Here is a 21,321-nt window from a genome sequence, read left to right as displayed (position 1 = left end):
CCATTTCCTCGTATCGCTCGCTCCCAGAAGTGGAGGCTCTGTAGCACCCAGGGATATACTGATGTCTGGCTCACTACATACTGCCCATGGAGACATCCTTCGGTCAGCATCAGTCCTTCACTCTCCCTGATTTAGAGTTTGCACCCCAAGTCTCTGAGCTGGATAGAGGCGGCACTGACTTGTAACAAGAAGACAAAGTCTACTTGCGTTCTCATGAACATCACGCACAATGTCACCAACCAGCCTGGTAAAGGAGCTTTTCCATGTTTGATGAACACATGAGTCAATCAATGCATGAATAAATGCATGGCTGAGTGAACTCACGAGTGAATGCATTCAGGAGTCCCGTTAAACTGCAGCTCTACACTGACCTCAGAACAAGTCACTCAATTTCTATGCCCAAGTTTTCCTGTTCTATAAAATGATGTAGTGAGGAGCCAGGAGGTGGCACAGTGGTAATGTGACTGGACCCACCTGGGGAAGGTCCTGTAGCCCTGGACCTCCCTGAACACACCTGTGTGCCCCATGATCGGGCTGCCTGAGACTGTGGGTGGATTGTGGCATAGAGATCCTGTTGGAGGTATCGCTCTCCCTTTCGAAAGATGTAAACAAACAAACAACAACAACAAAATAGGTGGTTGGGCTTCACTAAAAACATCTCATTAGGTTTCCATCCAACTCCTGAATTCAGAAATTTTTAAATAATTATTTATTTAATTTTATTTATCATTATTATCATTTTTTAATTTGATATGGGTACTCACTACTGAGAGACAGACAGACAGAGAAAGTGAGAAAAAGGGTTGCCAGGCCCAGGATTCAAATCATGGTCAGCCATGTGGGAGTCCAGCACCTGAACCACTATGCCACCTACTGGCCCCCATGAGTTCAGGAATTTTAATGAGACATAAAAGACTTTTTTTCTTTTTCTTTTCTTTTCTTTTTTTTTTTTTTTTTTACTGTTTGGGAAATTTTAGTCATGGCAAAATGGGAAGGTAAAGATTTTTCTAAAACCATATACAGGAGTCTTCTCAGCTAGGTGGCACCTTGTTCCCTATAGAACAAAAGGCTCCGGGCAGCAGGCAAGATGCAGATACTGAAGACCTCTCCAAAATGTTGAGAACTGTGGAATTTGTGATCACAGATTGCTTTCAGAAACTAAAGAGTCTACTCTGTCCTTCAAAGAGGTGCCTGGTGACCTCTGCTGCCTATGCCCTCCCACCCAAAGCTCCTCCCTTTCCAGCCTGAGCACTTTGGGCTCATAAACACTCTCTTTCAGGCTCTAAATCTAACGTACTTTCTCTCCCTGCCATCTGCCTAAGGCTCCTGCATGCATATTTTATGATTTCTGGCAGATTTCCCCCTTATCTGACATCCTGCAATGCATCCTTCTGCCGCCTATATTATTTCTATCTCTGCTAAGAATGTTCCTGAAAGAGGCATGTGTCCTTGGGTTGTACTTTAGATCTGTTGGTTTTACCTTCCTATCTTATCTTCCTACCTGGCCTATACATTCCTCAAGGACAGAGATCACACTCTCTATTCTCCAGTTCTCTGTAAGACCAAGGATTGAGTGGGGCAAGCAGCAGACCCTTAGGAAACACTTGAATGGATAAATGAATGAAATAACTAAGAGATTTGAATGTTTTTAAATTTAAAAAGGCATATTAGGCCCAGCCACAGTGGCAAGTACTGCTAAAACACTGTGCTCCACAGGCTAGGACCACATGGGAGGCCCTGGTTTGATTCCCAGTCTAAACAAAGGCCAGGCATACTTTTGTGCATATGTAATCCCAGCAACTCAGCAGCTCAAGGCTAACCTGGGCAACACAGCAAGACCAGGGCATGCTGGACATGCCTGGAGTCCCAGCTGGGAGATTAAGGCAGGAAGATCACAACACAGTAAGATTCTGTCTTAAAAAAAATCATTTTGGTGTCACCAGGTGGCATGGTAGCTAAGGCACCAGATGGTCGACCATGGTTTGAGTCCTGGACCTGGTGACTTGAAAGTCATGCTGTGCATGTGTGCACACATGCCCAAAATCCCTAGAAGAGAATGGAGGAGAAGGGGCCTAATGGATACACATACACACACACACACACACGGGGTGATTTCTCACTTTCTCTCTTACTTTCTCTCTCTCTCTCTCCAGAGGGCACACACATTCTATGGCAAAAACCTACCCAAAAAAATTGATATTAAGATATTTCTTGGGGGCCAGCAGATGGTATAATGATCACAACCCTGGACTCCCATGTAGTCACCCATGGTTCGACTTCCGGGTCTGGTGGCTTAAATCTCATGCAGGCCACGAGTGCGTGTGTATGACCAAAATCCCGAGAGAAGAATGGAAGAGAAGGGACTGCAGTGTGGCCATCCCCCCAGAAGGTGATTTCTCGCTTTCTTTCTCTCTTAAAAATAATAATAATAATGTACATATTTCTTGGACAAAGTTTCTAAGTACTCCCCTTTCAAGGAGAACACATAACATGTTAAAATGACATTTCTATGAATGCATTATTTTCTTAGAACTGAAACAAAATGTCCTTCACTACAGCATGAATGACAGCAACATTATCAGTTGCATAAGAAATCTGATTTTTCAGGTATCCATATTGTAGCATCACTTTTATTTTCTAGAAAAAAGCAAACTTCACCTGGAATTGGGAGGGTAAATGGGCAATTGTCCCCTAGTGTTAGTTATTTCAACTGCTGAAGCTGAAGAGCTCAAGGGAATCAAAACAAGATATACATATATTTCCTTGATTTGATTATTACACAATATATGCATGCTTTCAAAAAATCATACTGTACCCCACAAAGATGTACAATGGTTATACGTTAATCAGAAATCACAATTAAAAAATAAAAAAGGTTAAGAAAAAAAGATTTTCTCTAAGTAAACTGTTTAAATCAATTACTGATTAAGACAGAACATCTTTTTGGCAATCCCTGAGACTTCCCTAGCTAAGTCTAATTCTCATCACTTCCCCTCATTGTGGCTTAATAAACTTCAGGCAAAATCAAACTGACTTGGAAATCAAATCATTTGTTTTCCCATGCACTTCCTGGTCACAGTTAGGTACCACCTAAAAGTGCCAATAGTCAACCCAACACTGCTACAGGAAACATAATGGCTACACCACCAAAGCCGAATACAACTTACTGTTATAAGTCCCTTTGGCCTCCCAGCCCAAGTGCTGACAAAACATCTTCATTATGTTTGATAAATCATTATTTTTGCATATGAGCATAAAATAAACATCACTACATGTTATCGACACTACAGAAAATATTAACATTGGAGAGACTCGATGGAAGAGGATTGTCTAAGCCATGAAAAGACTAGGGCTTCAAACCACAGACCATCAGAATGCATAGTGTTTATGGGCTGTTACAGTCAGAGTGTCTTGCAGCTCACATGAAACCCTGCCAGAACACATGCTACCAGGCAGGGCACTGAGGAGATCTGGGACGTCTCGTGAAAAAACACCCAAAGAAAATAATAAACTCATGTCGAAGCTAATAGGTATATTGTTCCAGTAAAGGGAGCTGTTCTGAGGATTCATCCACACTTACCCAACTGATGAGGTCAAAACACTGTAAACCTAGAGTACAGTTCGGAGTTATTTCTCAAAATTCTACATTTTATAGAAGAAAAATTCATGAGGAGTTGGACCTCCTTCTCTGAGCTAACTAGTCAGTGTCCCACTAAAATTTAAGTCTCTTGATTTTAGCTTAATATACAAAACACATAACACTAAACTTAAAAATTAAACAGGCATGTAGCACACAGGCCACAGTATTTGTCAATGGGAAGTGAAGAAACAGATGCAGGGTTTTAGAACTGTATTGATATGAGAGGGCACTTCAAAAAAGTTTGTGGAAAAAATGGAATTAAAGTGTGAGTTTCTTCTGACGAAAAAAAATGATGACATCCGTACACAGTTTTTTTTAATAATACATACTTTTCATGAACATTCTGAAGACCCCTGTACTAACATATGACAGGATATGCCAAGTAATCACAACTTTGCCTTTGACTTGCCCAGTGTAACCTAGCTCACTACTATAAAGCACTTTCCACAACCCATACAATGCTATTAGCACAATTACTGACACATGCAAGTTGGTAGAAAACCAAAAAACTTTGTAGCATTCTTAGTAAGAAGTGCATGCAAATAAATCTATCCATGAAACTTGGTTCCCAAACTCATGAAGTGTAGTTTCAATGGAGAAATCTACAAAGGGCAGGTGTGACTAAGCAACCACAAATAACTAGAAACACCAGAACCCGTCAGGAGTCTGAGGAACAGGACAGGCCTGCACAGAAAGATAAGTTGGAGTTTCCCAGCTATTGTTCCTAGTGCAAACCAAGGTTTTGTACTATAGCGATGTTTTTGTTTGTTTGCTTTTTAATTAAAAAATCCAGTGCTTTATAAACTTTTAAGTTTCTTTCTTTCTTGAGAGAGACAGGCACCACCAACTGGGTCTTCACATTGCAGTCCATCACGGAAAAGTTCGTGGGGATCATGTACATGCCAGGACTACAGGGCACGCATATGCACCTGACGTGCACAGGGAAGTCTGGGGACATAAGCTCAGGACCGTTCCCATGTGGCTCCAGTTGCATCACCACTACACTACCACCTGGCCTCTATAAAGATTTTCAAACAATATTTTATTCCATCCTCTACTCCACCCACATAAGAAGCAAATTTGGGAACAATCTGGTTTAGCTACTACTGGGTAGGCAATTTGCCACACCAAACTTTAGGCAGTCAACACTGTGCTTTTTGATGTGTAGCTCACAAAAGAGTCTCTGAAATTCATACTTTAATGTTGAGTTAAGGAAACCAAGGCTCAACAGTCATGTAAAACGTGTCTGCTTCATGTCTTACTCAGTGGGCTACCAAGAGTACTTAGGCACTTTTCCTTGTAGTCAGACATCGCGGGCTATTTAGCTTCTTTTCTTCCATAAAAGAAAACAAAAACAAAAACAAACAAACAAACAAAACTTTCTGAAGAAATGGAAGCACATCCATCAAACAGAATAGTTAACAATACTTAAAAGACCATAATTTATAGATTGCCAAGATGAAACTCACCACAGCATCACATCAGGAAAACTCCCCACACGCGCACACACACACGTTTACATAAAGAAATGAAAATACCGCACCCTAGGCCAAAATAGTGACAATTAGAGTAAACAGCCCTGCCAGGACAGGACAAAAGTCCTGGTCGACCGTTCTCTGTGCTGGTACAAACTAAGAAAATGTGCTTGGGTGCTGGGAAGAAAGAGTGGGGAGCAATTCCCACTTATATTTGCTTCATTCAGGAGTTAGGTTAGCAAACCAAAACAGACGAAAACACTCTGGGACAAACATGTCCAGGTTGTACATCCCACATAGGGAAGAACTAAACTAAGCCAAAGAGGTACACCCTGAAGCGCTCAAACAACCCTTCCCCAAATTCCCAAGCCCCACAACAGCAGCTGGGGGCTGCCCTCGGGCTCCATTTTCCCGCAGCGCGGTCTCCCTCTCAGGCTGCGCTAGATGGGAACGTGGGTGAGCCCGGGGCCCCCCACCCACCTGTCCTCCCCGACCTTTCATTGTCCAAGCGTGATGGATCACCTGCCGGCGCGGGCTCCCGCGGGCAGACACTGTGCCCACCAGGACGCGCCAGGGCGAGCGCCGCCGTCACCGCAGGTCCACGTCCCGCCCCGAGACCCCAGCCCGCTACTGGCCCCGCCGTGCTCACCGCCACGAAGCCCGTGGAAGAGGCGATGAACACGCGGATGACCATCCTCTCACAGCGCCCGGCAGGGACCCCGTGCCCGCGGCTCCAGACCTGCGCGGATCGGGAGGCTGAACTCGGCTTAGAGCCGCCGCCGCCACCAGGCAGAGCGCAGCCGTCGGGGAAGATCGTCGGGATCTGGCTCCCTCCCTCCGGGTCCGCAGATAAAAGCCCAGCACCGCCCGGCAGCAGGCTGCGGGGGGCGGAGGGAGCCGGCCGCGCGGCGTGATGGGAGCTGTAGTTTCCGTCTCTCCCTGGAATGCTTGCGGATGACCTCCTTCCAGCCTACCCTCACTGCTTGTCGGTCCCCAAGGCGTGCAGGCGTCTAGGGAAATCCCGAGGCTGGGGAGAATCTGTGAATTAGGATGCCAAGGGTCCCGGCGAGGCATGGAAAATGCAAGCTAGGCAAAAGCGCTTTGTTCCAAGTCCAAGCTTGGTTTTTGTATTGTGGTTTACTGCCTTGGAGCATCCCCACCCAGAAATGCCAGCAGAGCTCAAGCGGCCGAGATCGGTAGTTTTAGGGCCGCCTGTGCGCAGAGCCAGCCTAGCGAGTGCGGCAGGAGCGATGGACAAGGCCTGATTCTCAGGAGGTGGTGGTGGTGGGACTGGGCTCGCCTTTGTTTTTCCAGCAGCTGTGGAGGTTGCAGAAAGGTGATTCTTAGGTAAACGAGAGGTTCTCTATAGACACTGAAAATGAGAAACCCAGATGAGAGCACAATTGATATTTTATTTTTCTTAGCAAAACTGTATTTGTAGTAGAAAAAATAAATACCAATTGAAATTAGAATCCTTCTATCAACACTAGGAATCAGGACCCCACCCGTCCCACCCCCTAACCTACACAATGGCTTGCCTCTGTGCACCTAATATTTACAATTGAGCCAAATCTGTGCCTTTTTCCAGAACTGCTGCACATTCCAGCGCAGTCTCCCAGGAGGATGCTGTTAAATAAAAAGCTTTTATGTAGTTGCTAATAGTTTAGGAATACTTCTTTAGCAGGTGTTTTCGGTATGACAAAACCTCAAGCCTTTAATAGTTTAGTGGAAATGAACCAGTTTCCCTGCAGTACTGTACTTACTTTCTTCCTTTCAGCAGGGGAGTTTAGCACTTCTGGAAACATTGTTAATTAATATTTCTAGAAAAAAAAGAAACTAGATGATAAAGTCTCTAGCTCTTTGTTAAAGTTCTCACACAAATACTAATTCTGAAATATTTTTTGAGAGTGATTTTGAACACTTCAAATGTATATCCTTTCCTATTGCTTATTTTAAACAAGGTATTCCTGTAGTATTCTTTTAAAAAATTTAGTGCAGAAATGGAAGATACAATACAAATAAGATTTCATTTCTTCCTAATGTTTGAAATGTTCATTGCAAGCTTTGCTGCAGTAAATATCTCTTTTAAGTTTGCTGCCATGAATGTGGAAGTGAATGTTTATAAAATATGACATTTTTTTTTCTCACGAAGACTCAGAAAATTGGAACTCAGAGCCTACCCTGAGAAAGGTACCAAGAGTGGATTAAAAGTTTGGTAAATTATTTCCTCGGTCACCAGGACACCTATTGTCTGAAAAAGAAAAAGAAAGAAAGATACAGAAATAGCTAGAGAACAGGACACTGTGCTAAGGTGGCCTTTTATGGAAGAGACCTTAAAGATGAGTTGAATTTCTACCAACAGGGAAGATGCAAAGTGAGAATATTCGGAGTGTCTGAGGGGAACAGCAAGGAGTCATTTTCTTATTGTTGGAAGTGCTATGAAGGAATTCGCAGGGTACAATGCCCAAAAAGTAGGTTAGAATGAATGCAACAGGGACTCTCACTGGGAGGTCTGTCCAGCTCCTTGCACTTTTCTGGGACTTGTTTTTCTCTTCTGATCCTAGAGGTGGTTGGGATGATATCCCCAAACCCTGTTCATAGTAGCAAGACTCAGCCCCTGGCCGTAGCTGATTGGCCACAGCTAGCTGGATTGAGCACCTGAGGGAAGCAAGGCCAGGCAATGCCCCTACATTAAGGATTTGGGATTGGGGTTAGGAAAGTGAGAACCTGAATTTGTGACAATGGCGCTCATAGCTTCCAGAAGCCACGTTCCAACATGAGGGCCAGAGATTCTGAAGAAACCACTCAGTAGAAAGCGAATAACAAATTAGACATGTGGAGAGTGGCAGAAATGAGTTTCAGAGAGAAACTCTCTTTAGAAAGAGCCCTGCTAATGCTTTAATCTAGAAGTATGACCTGCTCCTCAGTCAAATCCTGCTGTCTGGTTGTTTTATAAATAAAGTTTTATTGAAACACATTACTTTTGCATTGTCTATGGCAGGGTGACAGAGACCCCACCACCCAAAAAAACCTGAAATGTTTACATCTGGCCCTTTTACAGAGAAAGTTTGCCAATCTTTGTTCATGGCTCAATGTATTCCTATATCCTTGCTCTTAAAAACAACATCACATTCCTCTATCTGTATCATAAATTCCTCATCTTCCTTAATCCACCTCAAATGAGTTTTGTTTTGTGAACCAAAAGTGCCCTGACTGAGAAGTTTGTCAGCATTCTGAGAAAGACAAGGATAGGATCAAAACTATACTTCAAGAAAATTGCCCTGGTAATAGCTACCTTTATTTTTCTCTGGGTGACAAAGTTCATCTCTAAAGTCAGTATCAGACCAAACATGTTCACAGTCCAGGAACCCAACAAGGCCAGTAAGGAGTTGAGACCTACAGCTAGTAAACAAAATAGAAGAGTGACCAAGAGCAGAAAGCAATCTGGAACATAAGCTGGAAGTCCAAGATCAACACCGAGGTAGCATACCATAGAGAGGATTAGATGCGCTCTGACTGGTGAAGTCTGCAGATAGAGCAGGCAGCTGAAACTTAGACTCAATTGAGCAGATCATTAGGCTGGAGGAAAGCTGCTCCTGTGTTGCCTAGGACGTGACCTCCTCTCCTGGAGATGATAGTCCGTCTACCATCTAAGGTCTATGATAGATCATCTGGCTAGCATGTTCTAAGGTAGGGATCCTTAACCATTTTTTGTAGGTAGGGAGGGTGGGCTCCAAGAATCCCTTTGTAGTCTGATGAAGTCTGTGAGCACTTTCTCAAAAAACTTACATTTCTAAATATAGAAAATAAAAGACACACTATTACAAAGTAAACTATATTGTAAAACAGTTTTCAAAATATTAACCAAATATTTGATGTGGTAAATATATATGCTTCTTTAGTCATGCATTAATATCAAGATTTAGTGGTCAGTAAAATAGCTGCCATGATTTTGAAGTAGTCATGGGAAAAACATTTTTGAGATATTTGCAACAATTGGAAAAATAAGAAAATATCTGTGATTTCTATTAGTAACAAAATCATCAGTGTTAGGCTTATCACAGTGGCTGTGACTACATTTGTAGTTGAAAAATATTAATGTGATTAAATGTATGGAAGAAAATAAAATGGAAAAACATTAATTAATTAATTAAGAAAACAAATAATAAAAACAAACAAAAAAAGGAAAAATATTGGTAGGCTTTGGTTAGAGTTTAGTGAAAATATGGACATGTCTTTTTTTTCTTCATTCAAATTCATGAACTCCCAAAATTCTATCCACAAGTACCTTTCAGCTGGAGGAGTGGGGAGGTCCAAGAACCCTAGGTTGAGAAATCATGATATCTAACCATATCAAAACTACAGAGGTCTATGATTTTGCCTAAGAAGCAAGTATACAAAAGGCAAGGAGGAGCCATGAAGAGACCCTTGGAAAACTCCTATATGTAAGAATTGGAGGACGATGAATGAAAAAAAGAGTGGAGGAGCAATCAGAATGGTAAAAAATCAAGAGTGTGGTATCACAGAAATGGAGAGAAGAATTTTAAGTTTAATTAAATAGAGAAAAGCTAAAGATATTACTCAACCTGGAAGTCAAGAAAGACAGTAATGAAAACTGAGTCTTCAAATTTGTCTGCCAACCTGGGTTTATATCTCAGCTCTGCACCGCTTAATACTTGGGCAGATTCTGCCACCTAAGTCTTGACTTTCTTGTCTATAAAACAAGTATAAATAATGATGTCACTCAAGATTGTAATGAAGATTAATTATGCTTAGGATAGTATCTAACCATACCTTACAGTGACTATCAACCCTCAGTCCTTCTAAAGGAAACTCCCATCCACAGATGTTTGGACCACATTTGTGTGCTTCCCCGAGTACGACCTGCTGTAGCTTGAAAGACTCTTAACAATGAATATGAGCAGGCTTAGACAGACCTTCTAGTCCATCAGATTCCTCTATCAGAAATTTACAGTTGGGAAATGTAGCGGCTAGGGTAGTTAGCAGTAGGAATGTAAAAGAGGATGCTATGGGGTTGAGATGAGAAGCTTCGAGCAAGTTGAAAGAATAAGATAACTGAAATGGTGAGTAAGAAAAGGAAGGCAGGGCCAACCCTGTGGCCTAGTGGTGAAGGGAGCCAGAGCCTACATGGTCCACCATGTGGTTCGAGTCCTGGGGCTGGCGCATTGGGAAGCACAACAGGTGGATGTGTATATATGCCTGAAGTCCTGCCAGGATGGAGAAGTAGGGAAGAAGGGATTTTGTTGTAATCATGCCCCATTTGGGGATGCTTTCTCCGTCTTTCATTCTCTCTGTTTCTCTGTCTTTATCTGGCAAGTACATGGGCCTGCTGGCATTTAAAACATAATAAAAAATTAAAAAGGAGAGAAAGTCAGTCTATGGTAAGAGAATGGAGCCAACTTGTAGGAAAAGCAGAGACTCTACCAAGGAGATGACTGGTTGTGTTATTTACAGAATCAATTTTCATGGGTCCAAGTCTGCCATAGTTCCTGCCCTAGAGTAGCTGTTTCATAACCCCTCTCTTCTATCTTCAAGTGAGTCTCTTCCTGACAACTACAAAATCCTGACCAGAATATCCATGTAAAGCGTGGATAGTAAATCATGACCCTTTTGCGGTCAGACAGGTGACACTAATGAGGGTGGTAGGGAAGGATCAAGTGCACCTATATTCATGGGGTAGGCGCTATGCAGGCAGTTGCAAGCAGGACAATGTGCCTTTTTGTCTGAAATAGTCAGATTTTTCAATGTTGACCTGAGTTTTTTAAACTGAGACCACTAAGCTGGAACTATTTGTAGATCCTGTGTGGCCCTGTGATTCTCCAGGTTTCTCTCTCCAGTGTAAAGCACTGAGCCTGGGGCTTGGGAGCCAATGAATCTACAGCTGATGTTACAGTGATGGTTTTCTATCATGGCTCACCTCTGTGGTTTACCGTCATGGCTGACCTTTGTGAAAGCACTTCTAGTTCCAGCATCAAAACAGGAACCAGATTGCAATGGCTTGAGTGCCAATAGCAGATAAGGATGTAGAAGTGATGATTTAGTCTTCGTCTCTTTTATTTGGATGTTGGAGAGATAGAAAGGGAGGAAAGGAGGACCAGAAGCTATAAAGGGAATCAAGGAACATAAATATCCTTCATTAAGGTTATGTACAGATGAGGTAGAGTTCTTTTAAACAGTTGGAAGTCTCAATGTCCAGATTATATTTTTAGAATGAAATTGAATATGATTAATAATGAATTCTATTCTGTCAAGGCTGCTTTGTCCTTAACAACTCTTAAACCCATACTACCTATTAATAGCTCCCCAAGGATTGACCTTTTTACAGAATCTTCGCAGTTACTGCACCATGCCTGTGACAATCTCTGCTCCAAACAGTTACTCCTCTGAAATTAGAATCAGCACTTTTGGCAGTTGGCGGGTGATAGATTTGTGGAAGAGGAGGTTATGAGCCAAAGGGCATGAGTAGGTCAGAAAGCTCAAAGAATGGGCCTTGGAACCAGACCTGTATTAATGTCCCTTAACCACCCATACCTGCCTTCCTCATTTTCCTCAGTGTGGGGGAGGGAAGGCAAGGAGGGGGCTTAATGGAGCTGCCATATTTTCATACGGTGCCTGGCACATAGGATTCAATGCGTATGATCTATTCTTAATCATGCAAAATAAATCAGGGAGCCTGCATTTGCATAAAGCATATAAATCCCATAAATACTTGTTTCATGTCTGTGATTTTAACTTTCTAAATAACAAGGATCTGGTTTGTATAAGCCTTTTTGTACAGTGCCTTGTTCAGTTAAAGTACTTAATGGAATCTTTTTGATGTTACTGGAGTTTAGAGGCCACATTGAGGATAAAAGGAATATTAGTGAAATGAAGCAGCAAAGTCAAATAATGCAGCTTGAATTTCCTAAGATAATTTTTCCACTGCTTTATGTTGCTTTGTCAGGCCAATTCTATCTATTCTTGATCAAATAAAATCTTAATTAATAGGAATCATACCAACCAATCCCTGAATTGGACGAACTTCAGCATTTATGTTACAGGAATGGAGGCAAACCGTAAAGCATGGAATTAGATTTGAAATGAATGTCCAGGATATGTTCTTGAATCAGCTCACATTTAACCCTACCAACAGGGTAGTCTATTGTCTCTGACAGGACAACAACACTCATTTCCCCTGATGCCTTATTCCCCCTGGAAAGTCCAGCCAATGGTGAAAAGGATATGAGATGGAAGGGAGGTGAGTGGCACAAGCCACCATCTTGGGACTAACACAAGGAGGCTTTGTGGTCTGCTGAAATGACTAACCGCTGGAAGAACTCAAACTGTGTATGTTTACTTACCGAAGCTGTCTTCACTCTGCATGTGCCAGATGTTGTACCAGATGCCAGGGACTCAGCAGTCTCTACCTTCATTGAGTTTATGGCCTAATTGGGGAACATGAACATTGAACGCGTTATTATGAGTATGCCAAATGCTTAAAGAAAAAACACATTTTATTTTGTCTCTTATTTATTTTTTAAAATTCTGTAGGACTATCCTAGTCAACTTTTTTGTAATGCATACTAATCTGCAAGATATGTATTGTGTAGACATGTGTGCATGCGTGCGTGTGTATGTGTGTGTACGTGTGTGGATGTGTGTGTGTGTGGATGTGTGTGTGTATATCTCCAGGTTGCATTCCAGGCCAGAAGATGACTTCACTATAACAAAATAGTCAAGGTTGATTATTGCTTTAATAGCTTTAGGCAGACAAGTTATAGAAATTTCTGATATCTACATTTTACTTATTATCTCACTACTTTGTAAGAGATTACCATGTTACAATACACATAAAATTTGCATTTAGGTTATTGCTGAATTCACGAACTATTTCGATTCCTCATAAATACATTGCTAATGAGTTTTCAGAATTCATTATAATTTCTTATTATGCTAGTCATGAAGGCCATTTAGAATAATTACAACAGAGGATGTAGAGGAAAATGTTTATATATAGGTATAATTAGAGAAAATGGAAAAGTCAGGTTAAACAAAATATTATTATTATCATAATAACTATTTTTATTATTGTCTTCCCTGTGATTTTGAAGGACCTACTGAATAGAAATTATGAATTTTTGCTTTTAGTGCTTTTAGTACCATGAGCCATACAAATTTTGAAAAGAACAATGATGTCTTTACTTTTAAATTTCTTGACTCTTTTCCTAAAACTGAAATCAAAGGGATGAGAAAAATAGAGTGCTGTAACATTAGGTTACTGCTTCTTTTCCTTAGATCTGTGCATTCCCAGCCATCCGATTCATTCAGAGGCAACTTAAATAACAGATATTATAGTCTAGACTGTAAATAGAGCCCTTTGGGTTAAATACCATTATTTCAAGAAGAAAATATTTTTGAATTTAGTGAAGTTCTATTTAACATGGATATCAAGGATTGAGACTTCCCCATGCCCCTTACTATACTCAGAAGTCCTGATCTGACCCAGATATCACTAAGTTTATGACAAAATGAAGCACTCAGTAACAGAATTTAGTCCTCCCTATGTTAATTGCTCCCTCATTGTAAATCAGATATATTTGAAAAGTTTATTAAATTCATCTTGCCCCATGAATAATATAGTGAAAGTCTTATTTTTACTTTAACCGCATTTTACATTTGCCTAGAACACATGGCTTTTTAAAAGCTCATTCTGGGGACAAGCAGTTAACATAATGGCTATGTCGCTGGACTCCCATGTAGTCGACCACAGTTCACGTCCCGGACCCGGTGGCTTAAAACTCACGCCGGGCGCGTGTGCGTGCGTGCCCAAGATCCTGAGAGGAGACTGGAGGAGAAGGGATTGCAGAGTGGCCATCCCCCCGGGAGTGATTTCTTGCTTTCTGTCTCTCTATCTCTCTCTGTCCTTCTGGCGAGCGCACGCGCCCTATAGCAAAATCCTCTCCAGAAAAAAAAAAAAAAAAAAAGCTCATTCTGCTCAGTTCACCTAATTGAGCATCTGCTCTCCGTCAGTACCTTTTCAAATTTCCTAGGGGGGCAGACACTGGTGTTGGGTAAACACAAACACAATGGTGAAACACCCTGTGAGACTGACTCCAGCTCTGCATCTCCCCACCTTCCTGAGTACAACAGGTACATTTGTGCCCATGACCCAGAGCGGGCTGAAGCTGAGGGTGGATCATTGCCCTGTTGGAAGTGCTATCTTTCTGTTTCTGTCTCTGTCTGTGTGTGTGTGTGTTTCTCTCATTCATTGGGCAAATACATACACTTTGAAAAGAAAAATAACTTCCTCTCTTCAGAAAGTTGCATTTAAAATTTTTTTAAAGATTATTAAAACATTATCTTGAAAGACCAAAAAGATATCAGGACCAGCAGATGACGTAATGTTTATGTTGACTATATGGACTCTCATATAGTCAACTGTGGTTCAAGTCCCTGACTGGGCAGTTTAAAACTCGCACCAGTCATGTGTGCATGCCTGCCCAAGATCCCAAGAAGAGAATGGAGGAGAAGGGATTGCAAAGAGGTCATCTCCCCTGGAGGGTGATTTCTTGCCTTCTATCTCTGTCTCTCTGGTGAGCACATGTGCCCTGTAGCAAAAATCTCTCTCTATAAAAAAAGACCAGAAAAATGTCAATATGTCCTTATAATTCTTAACTTGGCCTTCCCACTCTCCAGGACTATGAGATCTATGTGTGATCTATGACTTCAATAACTATTCAATAGAAGATGTATCATGAGTTTTAATTACATACCACAAACATTTACGGAGTTCCTACTATGTACTAATCATTGCATTAGGTTGTCTGTAAAGTCGTGGTATATTTTTCTATGCAAAAATGTGTCTTGACTTTCCCAACGACCCAATACTAGACTGTTGGAATAAGATAATTAATAGAATAGTATTTGCCAGGATGGGGTGAAACAGTTTTAGCACAAACTGAAGTCTTGGTAGAAGCACAAGGGTCAGCAAGTATGAGATCCAGGCAGAGAGACATGAAATATGGGTTCTTTGAAATGAATCTTTGTAGAAAGATCTAAAGTTTACTTGCAATATGTATCATTATCTTTCCAGTTTTCTTTCTTTCTTTCTTTCTTTCTTTCTTTTTTTTTTTTTTTTTTTTGTGTGGGGAAAAGCTTTTTTTTTTTGTTATACTGTACGTATACTTGCCAGAAAGACAGAGAGAAACTGAGAGACAGAAGGTGAGAAATCACCCCCCGGGGGGATGGCCACGCTGCAATCCCTTCTCCTCCATTCTCCTCTCAGGATTTTGGGCACGCATGCACACGCGCCCGGTGTGAGTTTAATCCACCAGGTCTGGGACTCGAACCGCAGTCGACTACATGGGAGTCCAGTGACATAGCCATTACACCTACTGCTGGTCCAATTTTTCTGGTTTTAGATAATAAAGCAGAATAAATAATAGTTTGGTCATGCAGGGTTTACGTTCTTACATTTGCTACTTTTGCTGCTCCATTAGGAGTAACATCTGTGTACATGGAGTCAAGGTTGGAAGCAGAAGGTGCTGGAAGAGACAGAAATTTCCAGTACTGAATAACAACCTCAACCTGAAACAAGGGCAGGATTTCTGTTTCCAAATTCCACTTCTGTTCTGATATCACTTGACATACACACAGCTGCAAGTTTGACCAAACATGACAAATTTCCAGCAGAATAGTGACACTGGATTATTTCATATAACAAGATGTGTGCAAGGAGATGATTCCAGGCTTGTTGTAGCAGTCCAACAAGGTCTTCAAGCCCACTACACTTTCCACCTTTCAAACTGCCACCTTCAGCATAACGGCATTTTTTGGGGGGTTGTTGCCTCATGGTTACAAGGTGTCTGCCGCAGCCTCAGGCACAGCATCTTTCTACCATCATCCTAATTAGGAAGAAAGAAGGCAAGTAGAAAATATGTTTCCCTCTTTTCCAGGAAGAAAAGATTCCCCAGAAGGCTTCCTGCAGACTTCTTCTATCTCATTGGGTGGAACTGGGTCACGTGGTCACTTGCAAGGGAGTCTGGGAAAATGTACTTCAGGAAAGAGAATGGGAGAGCCAACATGAATTTAATTCTGTTATCATTCTCCTCCTTGGACTGGGGTAAGGGACGGGCATAGTGTCAACCCAAACCTACTGGGTGCTGTTAGCGGGGAAGATAATGGGGGGTGAGCGACAACCAATGGTGTCTGTCTTGGTGATTTGTTTAATGTGAACTTGGGGAGATTATTTAGCATCTGTCTTAATCCATTTAGGTTGCACTAACAAACTATCATAGCCTGGGTAGCTTGTGTACAATGAAAATTTATTTCTCACCATCCTAAAGGCTGGGAAGGCCAAGATAAAGGTACTTGCAAATTCAGTGTCTTTTCTAGAGCATAGTGGTAACTTTTGTCATGTCCTCACATGAAGAGGCTAACTAGCTCTCCAGAGTCTTTGGTAATGGCACTAATCCTATTCAGGAGGGCCACACCCTCATGACCTAATCACCTCTTAAAAGTCTCCACCTCCTAAGCCAACACTGGTGATCAGGCTGCAACATATGAACTTTACTGGCACACACACATTTAGATCTAGGAGCATCTATGCCTCAGTTTAAAGAATTAAATGACATAATCTACGCCAAGTGCTTTAGTAAGTGTCTAGCACATAAGCATTACATGGTAAGAGGCACTATATTTCCCAAAGAGCTTGATTCACAATCAGATTTCTCAGATTCCTTGGACAGTATCATGCAGAAGACCTAGAACTAGAGAACATAACCTCCAACTCTGAGCAGAGTTGTATCCGCAGACCTCTATCTGTGACGTCTTTTAGACCCCTTCTAGTCCTCTGCACTATCTCCCTGTCAACCTAAGAAGAAGACCAAAGCAAAACAAGTAAAGCAAAGGATTTTATCTGAGTCAGGGTCTGGATGATCACCTATGCACCACAAAATCCAAGTTACCCTAAATGTGTGCCAGTGTCTCACAGCTTTCAGGATGATTTTAAAGGCAAATCCACAAACAAGAGAAGGAGTAGCAAGGAATCCTGTACATCTGTGATTGGCTCACTCCGTGATAAAAGGAGCAGGATGACCTTTATCCTGGAGTTACTTTGCTTAATCTGGGTGGAGACAGTGAGCCTGGAAGGTAAAGGTGGTAACGGTAAAGGAAGAATGTGTTTAGGCAATAAAGACATAAAAAAAAAAAGTACAATGGGTCTAGGCAGTATACTGTGCTAGTTCAGGTGCACGTTCCTAAGAAAGCCACATGACGTGGGTAAGTTTTATTTCCTTTTAGCACCGACCAAGGTAGACTAGAATCTCCTACTTTCTGGAAAAACTGGTCTGTTTTGTGTGTGTGTGTGGGTTTTTTAAATTTAAATTTATTTATTTACATTCATTCACTGTACATCATTACAGCATACCAAATGAGATTTTTCATCCATTTTGACATCCATCAACCTCAAAGATTCAGTTTGATGATGTGAAATTTTTTTCACGAGTGACTCCACTTTGGTATGGTCTGTTGGGGCCTACCACTGGGGTTTAGTCCAAAGTAATGGCCTCCTATAACCTTCATTTAGCACCCTTTTCTCATCATCTCTTTGCTCCCTTTTCTTCACTTTTTCTCACAACTGTTTTTCCATCTTCTTTCCCCTTCTTCTTATTTTTTTCTTTCAGGGCCCCTTCCCTTTCCTTTCAGGACAGTAAATTCCAGGAGGAGAGGAGGAGGAGGTTGACCCTCATACAGGACTCCAGATTCTGATGAAACAGTTATCCTCCAAGCACTCATAAGTAGTATACTAAGAACTTGTTTAACTTATTATAACTGCATGTGCCAAAGCATTCGTAGGTCATAGGCCAGGCCATAGTTATGTACCTAAAACATATCAGCTGTTTGATAAAACACCTCATGGCTTTATCTTCTTTTTGCTCTCTTACTCTAACGATGGTCAGAAGAAAGTCAATTCAGGAAAAGAAAAAAACAACTTTTACATTTAACTGAATTAATTTATCCACCATTTTTTTAAGGATTAGGACAGAAATAAGACAACCAATCTAAGAAATCAGCTTCAAAAAATAGATTTGTAAAAGAATTCTTTGGCAACAAAGAACAGTAGTTTATCTTTTCAAAAAACTCGGCTTCTATAAAAATGGAACAGAGCAGGAAAAGAAAACTAGAGAATATGTTTGCTGTGAACTTTGGAGATGGGCAGCATAAAGAGAATTTGCTCACTGTGGTATACACACACACACACACACACACACACACACCCTAGAACATTACTCAGCTATAAGAAATAATGAGATCCTACTGTTTGACTCAAGTAGATGAATATAGACCTAGAATTGAGGAAGTAAGCCAGACTCAAACTGTATATACGCACCCAATTTGTACCCAGTGCGCTCTATGGCAGAGGTCGAGAGGTCTGAGGATGTTATGGTAGAGAGGATGGTTGTGGGTGCTAGAGATCGAAAGGAGGGAGAGTGGATGGTAGACAGTGAGTGGTGGAGGGTGAGTGTGAGGTGCAAGAGGCGAAAACATCTGACAGATGGAAAAATAGAAAGTTCTCTGCTGCAAAACTATATATTGGGTTGACGGAAAGGTCTTGAAACATTTTTGCATAGAAAACATAGAAAAACACGTCATGACTTTTCCAACAACCCAATATGTAGTATACATTATGATAGAAATTTTATGTAAAATATGAGGTTAATCTGAAAATTAAACAAAAGAGAGAGAATTCACCCACATATATTTAAAGCAATTCTGAGAAATTAGAAACATTTGTTTTTGAAGATGAGAGTTCCAGCTTTATTATGCAATAAAATATTTCTTCATTTTCCATTAAAACTAAATGGAGGGAACCAGCAGTTAGCGTAATGGCTATGTCACTAGATTCCCACGTAGTCGACCGCGGTTTGCGTCCTGGACCCGGTGGCTTAGAACTCACGCTGGGCACATGTGTGTGTGAGCCCGAGACCCCAAGAGGAGAATGGAGGAGAAGGGATTGCGATGTGACCATCCCCCCTGAGGGGTGATTTCTCGCTTTCTGTCTCTATGTCTCTCTCTGTCTGGCGAGCGCACGCGCCCTATAGCAAAAACCTCTAAAAAAACCTAAATGGAGAGGGGGCTTGCAGGTGGTGTGGTGGTTAAGTGCACTGGGCTTCCACATGGTGGACTGCTGTTCAAGTCCCAGACCTGGTGGCTTACTTTCTCATTTTCCTGCTCTCTCTCTCTCTTTCTGTCTCACTCTGTCCCTCTCTGGTCAAATTAAAATAAATAAGGAAAGTTAAATAAAATAATTCTTTAAAAAGCCCGCACCCATGTTACTGCATCAAACAAAACAAAAACAGAGCAAAAGGGGACAGAGACGCACCAAGTGGCAGAGAGTGAGGAGCAGGGTCAGGGTCCTTGAAACTAGGACCTAGGTGAGCAGTGCCCACAGCCCGAGGTGTCCTTAAGGAAGACTTCCATTTGGGAATCCGTTTAATCAGTGCAAGTGAAATTAAGAAAACATGGACTGAGAAAATGAACAGCTACTGAATGTAAACCCCACAGATCCTGATCATTTAAGTGACTCTCTTTTTTTTTCTGGTGACGAAGATAATGCTGGGACTGAGGAAATAAAGAATGAAATAAATGAAATTGGGGTTCAGCATCCTCCACTAATGAAGTTAGAATTAATATAAGTAATGAATATAAAAAGACTACAGGAAAACTCATGCCGGGACTCCTGCAGAGGGGGTCCTGTCGGTGAGAACGGAAGTGAAGCCCTGAGAAGTGGAGTATCTGTGCCAACCAGTGCAAAGGGAAGGCTGCTAGGTGGGCCCTCCGGATCCGGGAAAGGAAGGAGACTGCAAGAAAGGTGGTGCGGGAGGCAGCGGTGTTCGGGTGCACCTGGACAGGTGTATGGTGTGGAGGAGATGGATGTGAAGGCTCCTAACCGACATTGATTAGAACCGTGTTCATGAAACTGTAGCCTTGCCTTTGGATGAAAGGGCATTTGAGAAGACTTTAACACCAATCATACAGGAATATTTTGAGCATGGAGATCCTAATGAAGTTGTGGAAATGCTGAGAGATTTAAATCTTGGTGAAATGAGAAGTGGAGTACCAGTTTTGGCAGTGTCCTTAGCATTGGAAGGAAAGGCTAGTCATAGAAAAATGAATCAAAGCGCCTTCCTGAACCTCGTGGGACAGTAATAAGCACAAATGATGTGGAAAAATCATTTGATAAGCTATTGAAAGATCTACCTGAATTAGCATTGGATCCTCCTGGAGCACCACAGCTGGTGGGCCGGTTTATGGCTAGAGCTGTTGGAGATGGAATTTTACGTATTACCTATATTGATAGTAACAAAGGAACTGCAGATTGTGTACAGGCCAGAGCTGCTCTGGATAAGGCTACTGTGCTCCTGAGCATGTCCAAAGGTGGAAAGCGTAAAGACAGTGTGTGGGGCTCTGGAGGTGGCAACAGCCTGTCAATCACCTTGTGAAAGAGATTGACACGTGACTGAAAGAGTGCTTACTCGCTGGAGACATATCTGAAGCTGAACATTGCCTTAGAGAACTGGAAGTACCTCTTTTTCACCATGAGCTTGTATATGAGACCATTGTAATGGTTTTAGAGTCAACTGGAGAAAGTACATTTGAGATGATTTGGAATTTATTAAAATCCCTTTTAAAGTCTTCTACCATTACTGTGGAACAAATGAAAAGAGGTTGTGAGGGAATTTACAATTAAATTCCAGACATTAATCTAGATATTCCACATTCATACTCTGTGCTTGAGTGATTTGTAGAAGGATGTTTTCAGGCTGGAATAATTTCCAAACGACTCTAAGATCTTTGTCCTTCAAGGGGTAGAAAGTGTTTTGTAAGTGAAGGAGATGGAGGTCGTCTTAAACTAGAGAACTACTGAATATAAAAACTCTTGCAGTCTTAGATGTTATAAAAATAAGTATCTGAATTGTTGGGATCAGCATTTGGCGTAATGGCAATGTCGCTGGACTCCCATGTAGTCGATGGCGGTTCCAGTCCTGGACCCAGTGGCTTAAAACTCATGCCAGGCACGTGTGCGTGCGTGCCCAAGATCCCGAGAGGAGAATGGAGGAGAAGGGATTGTGGCATGGCCATCCCCCTGGGGGGTGATTTCTCGCTTTCTGTCTCTCTGTCTCTGTCTCTGTCTGTCTGGCGAGC

General features: G+C 41.7%; 1 pseudogene; it reads left to right on the top strand.

Annotated features, from left to right (window-relative positions):
• The first annotated feature begins 19,637 nt into the window (after positions 1-19,637).
• On the top strand, positions 19,638-21,043 carry LOC102473757 (programmed cell death protein 4 pseudogene; annotated as a pseudogene).
• Positions 21,044-21,321: the final 278 nt, after the last annotated feature.

This window comes from Tupaia chinensis, unplaced genomic scaffold (assembly GCF_000334495.1).
Source record: "Tupaia chinensis unplaced genomic scaffold, TupChi_1.0 Scaffold000097_1, whole genome shotgun sequence".
Lineage (NCBI taxonomy): Eukaryota > Metazoa > Chordata > Mammalia > Scandentia > Tupaiidae > Tupaia > Tupaia belangeri.
Note: the sequence above shows the minus strand (reverse complement) of the source record. Positions and strands in the feature narration are given on the sequence as shown.